Source organism: Lasioglossum baleicum, chromosome 4 (assembly GCF_051020765.1).
Source record: "Lasioglossum baleicum chromosome 4, iyLasBale1, whole genome shotgun sequence".
Classification (NCBI taxonomy): domain Eukaryota; kingdom Metazoa; phylum Arthropoda; class Insecta; order Hymenoptera; family Halictidae; genus Lasioglossum; species Lasioglossum baleicum.
The window spans coordinates 1,298,416-1,306,147 of NC_134932.1; the positions used below are offsets into that span (position 1 = coordinate 1,298,416).

The window sequence follows — 7,732 nt, forward strand, 5'->3', positions numbered from 1 at the left end:
GAAAACTTTATAATGATATTTCAATGGATTGGTCTACATTTCGAAAATCAATCGAGACAAAACTTGAACAAATATCTACAAGTGATTTAGACAATAACGTTATAACAGACCAACTTCCAATACAGGACAGATACAATAGATTGGAAACCGTTATTAAGGAGGCTATCACAGACACACAAACCAAGGGCAGTAACATAAATAAATTCAACAAGAATAACCCTAGTAATAATTCTCATAGAAACTTCAAAGATAATCAGAACGACCAAGTTTCAAACAGGTCTCCCCCTAATAAAATAAATAGCAATAAAAGAAGCCCACCCTGGTGGGACAAAGAATGCTGGGAAAAAAGAAAAAAGCTGAGAAAAGCTGCTAACAAATTTTGTAAACACTCCACAATGGACAACTGGACAGATCTCAAAAAGGAAGAGACGGAGCTAAAAAAATTAATTAAAACAAAAAAATACAAAACATGGCTAGACTTTGCTGAATCGATAAATAATGGAACCCCTACAGGGGAATTATGGAGTAAGATTAAAAGGCTACAGTATGGCTTCACTAAGCAGAGAGGTAACAAACAACCACCTGAACTCAGAAATCAACTTGAAGAAAATGCAATAAGAACACTCTCAAAAAAACCAAAGAGGAATGATCCCTATCGCCTTTCCGAAGGCGAAGACAGTGTACTTACACCAGGGAACTATGAAGCTCCAAGATTTCAAGAGGACACCACATGTGGCATAAATGATATATGGAATGATCCAATCACACAAGATGATATGCTACATAGCATACTAAGCTCGAATAAAAAATCTGCTCCTGGTCCAGATAACCTGGACAACAACATTATAAAAAATCTTCCTGCTTGCGCCAAACAAGAACTATTAGACATTTTTCAAAAGATATGGTCCAGCGATGAAGAAATTCCCGAACAATGGAAAACGGCTAGGGTTGTGTTTATTGACAAAATTGGCAAAAACTCTGTTAGACCGATATCAATGACCAGCTGCGTTGGCAAGATTTGCGAAAGAATTGTCACAAATAGGCTCACTAACTGGGTAGAGAACTGTAAATTAATTCACGATTCTCAAAATGGATTCAGAAAGGGAAGAAGCACGGTGGATAACTTGGCTTCCCTGTTTTCAATTATAAGGCGGAACAACAATAACAATAAGCAATCTATAGTAATTCTTATAGACGTTAAAGCAGCGTACGATAATGTGGATCATGGGACCCTCCTAAACATTCTAAAGAAGATCAACTGCCCAAAAAATATATACAATTTTATTAGGAAATGGTTAAAGAATAGAAAAAATATGTTCTCCAGGGAATATGAGACGGACACTACAGAAGACAGCCTGACGGGCCTACCACAGGGGGCTATTCTTAGCCCCATCCTATATAATATATACACACGAGGCCTAGGTCTGAGACTAGAGGAAGAGGGCTATGAAATTCTTCAATATGCCGATGATATCGCTATCATAATTACATGCAATAACTTGCTCGAAGCTGAACAGAAATCCTTAAACGCAATACAAATTCTTTCTGAGAAACTAAATGAAATCCAACTTGAAATCTCTTTAGTAAAAACTCAGATTCTATATTTTAGAAAATCCACCCAAGGAAAGAAGAAACTCCAGCTGACAGTAGGACAGGATACTATTGAAGAATCCGACAGCGCCAGATTCCTAGGAGTAGTAATAGATAACAAATTAAAATTTAACCTCCAGGTTAAAGAAACTGAAATTAAAGCAAAGAAAAGACTGAACATGCTAAGGTACATAGCACACATTAAAAACGGTGCCTCGCCAGATATTATAATATATCTTTATAAAAGTCTGGTAAGATCAGTGTTGGAGTATGCTATAATAACATATTACAGCCCTGCCAATAGTTCGATGGAAAGATTTCAAAAAACCCAAAACGAGGGAATAAGAATAGCCATGGGATATAGAAATTCGACCCCAACCAATGTCATGGCAGTGGAAGCAGGAATAATGAACTTTGAAGAAAGAGTAAACCTACTTTCGGAGAAGTTCATATTGAAGTTGAGATCCAAAAAGAATAACAAAACCTTGATGCATATTAATAGTCAAATAGTTAACTACGATGGAATGGTCATACCAGTTAATAAAGATACTACTTTAAATAAAGCATGGAGGGAAACAAAAGATATGGAAGACATTATATGGAAAACAGACTATTTGTCTAGAATTCTCTAGTCTAGACATTGTGTCTGGGCCTGTGCTGCGATCGAGTGGAACATTGTCAGTTTAGAGTTATTTATTGGCGTGCGTAGCTCTTAGAATTAGTCACGGACTAGGGTACGGTTGAAAGTCGAGTGTCCTCTTTCGTTCGGAAAAGCAAATCAGCCGTACCCCGGGCAATGACGATTGACGCATCGCAGGCCCACACTCAGCGGAAAGCCGACACCAGTTTGGGGACAGATACCTGAACAAGGGACCATTGTGTATAGGCTTGTCTTATTTACGAGGCTTGCGTGAGGAACAAAATCACGATTTTAGTAGGCGTACCAAATAATGGGATTACGCCCCGAACTGGTGATTGGTCCCTCGGTTACCCCTACCAAAGAAACGATTTTCATCCCGAACTTCGGTAGGGGATTGCAGCGGAAATAGCGAGCAGATTTCTTATGCCTTTGAAGAGAATCGTACGAACCTGGTACCTTGTTACATTAATTCGTGGAACGTTACGAAGCGTATGATTAGAAGATATTAATTCGGATTCGAACTTGAAGTGTGAACGGGAGTTGCGAAGTTGAACTGTGAAGTGGATTGTGAACTTTCTTCTAAACACTTTTATGAACTTTCTTTCGAACTTTTTATGAACTTTCTTACGACCGTCTCGTAAGCTTTCTTGTGAACTTTTATAAACTTTCTTACGAACCGTCTCGTAAACTTTCTTGTGAACTTTTATAAACTTTCTTACGAACCGTCTCGTAAACTTTCTTGTGAATTTTTTATGAACTTCTGAACGTTGTCTTATGAACTTTGTTATGAACCCTTGCTTGTGAACTTATGAACTTTTACTATAAACGTTATCATGAACTCTTATTATGGACTTTTCTATGAACTGGTGTTTTGAACTGTGAACTGTTGAATCTTGGCCGTTCCAAGATCTTATGACGAGTGTGATCCGTGTACGCATCCTTGTGCAATTCAGAGCGTTGATTGCTCTTGAACCAGCAGCAATTTTGGATTCAACAACGCTCTAAACACTATTGGGAAGACGAAAAAGACCTAAAGGAACTGAAGAAAATCGACTGGAAGAACCTGATTGATTTAGAAACTGGGTTCGTAAGGCAATGTCACAAATTCAATGATGGAACTCTTATTAACATGATCAAGGAAAAATTTGGGATCACAGAAGAAAACCCGATTTTAATATTCACAGACGGATCAAAAAAAAAAGACAGTTCCTCAAACGGAGCAGGCATCGTTACCAGGAAGGATAGCACATGGGAAGAAGAGGGCCTCAGTATTAACAAAGTTGCAACCATATTTACCACTGAATGCATAGCTATCAGCAAAGCAATTTGCATGGTAGAAGAAAAATATATAAATGACAATGTCAAAATAATTATCTTAACAGATTCAGAGAGTGCTCTGAGTGGACTGCAAAACATCTCACCAGACAAGAGCATAAACCCATGGATCATAAAAATCGCAAAACAAGTTAACAAGATCAACATAAATGGAAATAACAGAATATTCTTTGCATGGATACCAGCTCATGCGGGAATTGAAGGGAATGAGAGATCAGATACAATAGCGAAGGAAAGAACAAATTATGAACAGGATGAGGACATTAAAATACCAGCAAGCGATGTAATTAATCATATCATAGACAGTAGGTGGAAAAAATCAGATCAGAAACACAAAAGTGAAGGATTATATAAGGGGACAAGATACTTTGAAACCTCTGACAACAATATTGGCAAAAGAAAACCATGGTTCGAAGCCATAAAAAACATAGGAAGACGCTCCATAAACATGCTAAGTAGAATTAGATCTAACCACTACAATTTAGCAGCATCACTTTATAGAAAAAATTATATCAATTACACACAATGCGAATGCGGTCACGAAATGGAGGATATAGATCACATCATTTGGAATTGTCCAATTTACGAAAAGAAGAGAGGAAAACTATTAAGACTTTTCGCTAGAAAAGATATAGATCTAGAAGAGGAAGTATCCAAAATATTGGGTAAAAAAGATGTTACCATCCTGAGGTCAATAGCGGCCTTCTTGTTACAAATTGATAAATCTATTTAAACATATCACAACCAAATAAAAGGTGCAATGAGAAGGTGCTCTTCGAAATACAAAGTACAAATTAATTTTAAGACGGAAGGATTAAATATTACCCAGACAACCAAGCGGGTCGAAGCCACAAATGCGCGTGTGGGCTCGTAGTGTTCCCCTGGACACAATCTTGGCACATGATGTCGTTGCCACAATCCGGGATATCGTGCCCAGATTAACGATCGGGCCGTTGTAAGATGGCAGCACATAGCCGCACTAACTCTTCCTTTTTACTTATTTTGTACGCATTCGAGGCGGGAAAATTAAATGATAGATTTTATTTATTGTAGTATTTGTAGTAGTTTTCCTAGACTGCGGATCTTTATGCAAAATAAAAATTGTCTGCATCGATTGCAAGAGATAGAAACTAAATTGAATGTTACTTCTTCCCTCTTAACGGGTCTTTATGCAAAAAAATTCTCGTCGTATAAGGGAAAAGAAAATTGATATTTTTTTATTTTTTAATACGCCGCAGGGGGAGTTGGTGAAGACATAGGGACTGTTATAGGGACAATGACACACAAGGAATAATAAATATTATAATTTTTTATTATTACTATGCTTTATTATTGGAAATTACAAAAATTTACAACCTTTACATGGACCTAAATCTACAGAGTGAGTCACCTAACGTTTGCACCTCAAATATCTTTGTTGTTTCGAAAGATACGTAAAATATGGTAAAGACAAAGTTGAATGGTACAATGGGGCTGACACGATGCTAAAAAATTTTTGTTTTTATGTCATTTTTTTAGAGATATCAAGGTCATCTTGACTTTTCTAAATGGAATGAGGTATTTTTTAATACATCAATCGATGCAGCTGGACATTCACTATAAAAGAGTACTAACTTATGTACAGTCAGCGACAATAATAAGTGGACACCCTTAAAAATCGCACAACTTTTTAGAAATTGGTCCAAAGGACTTGAATTCTTTTAAGATGTTAGACCGGTTAGTTCGCTAGAGAATAAGTAAACAAAAATTTATTACGATTGCAATTGGTAGTAATTATACAAAATATTAAAAAATGATGTTTTGACAAATTTTTTATCTGGGCCTGTAACGATAATTTAAAAAATGCGTTTTATAGATTTCGGTAACTTATATGCATACTGAAAATTTCATTGAAATCGGTCAACATTGCAATGAGCTACATACGTTTAAAGATGAGAGCTTAAGGGTGAAAGTCGCAGATTTTCAGCCTTGCCAGGGCATTTTGCCCTTACGTGATCATCTTTAAACGTTTGTAGCTCATTGCAATGTTGACTGATTTCGATGAAATTTTCAGTATGCATATAAGTTACCGAAATCTATAAAACGCATTTTTTAAATTATCGTTACATGCCCAGATAAAAAAGTTGACAAAACATCATTTTTTAATATTTTGTAAACGTTACACAAGTATGTAAACGCTAACGTCTTAGTACGACAGTAATGGTGTTTTAGAGTTATTTAAATTGAAATATCTCGTGAACTACTAACTTTTCGACATACATAGGTTAGTACTTTTTTTTACAACAAATGTCCAGCTGGATCGATTGATGTATTAAAAAATACCTCATACCATTTAAAAAAGTCAAGATGACCTTGATATCTCTAAAAAAATGACATAAAACAAAATTTTTTTGGCATCGTGTCAGCCCCATTGTACCATTCAACTTTGTCCTTACCATATTTTACGTATCTTTAGAAACAACAAAGATATTTGAGGTACAAACGTTAGGTGACTCATCCTGGATATATTGTGATTATTACACGTTGTTGCCTCTGCTTCCCCAAACTTGTGGCCCGTAGTACGTTCTGGCATAGGCGGGATACCTCAAAAATACAAAGAAAATCAGTAATGTACAATATATGTATGTGCGTTGAATGGCATAATTAGATATACATACCACGCGAAAAATTAGAGATCTTCCTCTTCCCCGGTTGCCGCAGCTTCCTTCTCCTCCTTCCTTGGATAGCACATTATATTTTTCCTCCGTTCTGTAAATTAGATTTTCAATTACACAGTGAGTAAATGTGAGTATTTAATCTTCTTCGCTTATTTCTCATCTCAACGAATTTTCTAATTTCTGGTGCTACAATTACAAAAGGTCTTCTGACGTTTTTCATCAACTAATATACCTAACTGATTCAAATATTGCAATGATATTTATAAAAAATCGATTAAAGTTGAACTACAAACAAAAGAATGTACTACCAGAAATAAAAAAATTCAATGATGAGAAGCAAGTGAAGAAGATTAAATACTTGCCTTACTGAATTGGTTTAAGCCATCATTTTGCCGATTTAGAATATTGCTAAGCTAATTCTAATCTGAATGGGCCAAAGCTGAATTGTGTTGGATTTGTTTAAAGTGATAAATGGTAATAATGATAATGAAAAGAGAGTGATAAAGTGATAAAGAAACAAACAATTTACTATTTTGGACTCTACATTGAAGTGAACATACTCGCCCCGTAGCACCTCATACGTGATGGCAAATGGCACTGTCGCGTGGTGTGCCGACAAGCGTTCTCACGCTTTTTCACGCGAAGATTCTGGGAGACATTTGAGCAAAATGAAACCGATCAACCAATATAAATATGTACAAATACCTTCCGTTCTTCCTTCCTTCCACGTAGTGCACGTAATCCAAGTAATCCACGTAATCACATAATCCAAGCAAGTCAATCTAATAAATAGTCAAATAGTCAAATGCCGCAACGCAGACCGCACTCGCGAGTGTAACGTGTAACCACAGAGCGAAGCTATGTAAATATATCTGTGATTGTGTCAAGAAAAACGCTGCATGTCACAATTTCAAAAAATTTCAGTTTATGCATTTATTGAACTTTATAGTGTAGGATTAGGTATTTACCAGAAAAAACGTCACGAAAATCAATTCAAAAGGCTCGAAAAAAATGTCAAAGCATTAGTGATCAAAACTTTAAACGACAATATCTCGAAAGTGAAAGTACAATGTGACATGCGGCGGCGTCCTCCTGACAACCACAGATATTACGACCGAGCTAAGCGAACGAGAACTTGCGAACTGTTGAGAGTTGAGAGAATAACTGAAAACTGCAGAAAACTGAACGGCAGTTTCCCCTTCCCTGACGTATCGTCGTATCCGTGAGCGGTGTCGACCGCGCTTGACCGTGTTGGTGCATGTTCGATTGCACGCGCGCTACACACAAACGTACCTCTACCATGTCCGTGTGACTACCTGCTCGACTGATCGACGCCGACGCGTTCCTTCGATTTTCACGTTGCCGAAGTTTCGGAAGCATGAGGCGAAAAGTCGGAACTGGAGACGGCGCGCATTTGAATCTCGGGCACAGCACGCGGCGCGACGCACATTTTGCTATAACTTTTGATCTAAATGAGATATCGAAGAGAAATTAGGCCTAATTTTTTTTG

General features: G+C 37.0%; 1 long non-coding RNA gene across 1 annotated transcript; it reads right to left on the minus strand.

The window, feature by feature from the left end:
* Positions 1-4,665: 4,665 nt before the first annotated feature.
* On the minus strand, positions 4,666-7,452 carry LOC143207902 (uncharacterized). Its single transcript, XR_013008782.1, has 3 exons — positions 6,928-7,452; positions 6,223-6,313; positions 4,666-6,148 (listed from the first exon to the last, which is right to left on the minus strand). It is a non-coding gene; the product is annotated as an uncharacterized LOC143207902 (long non-coding RNA).
* Between the last annotated feature and the right edge of the window lie 280 nt (positions 7,453-7,732).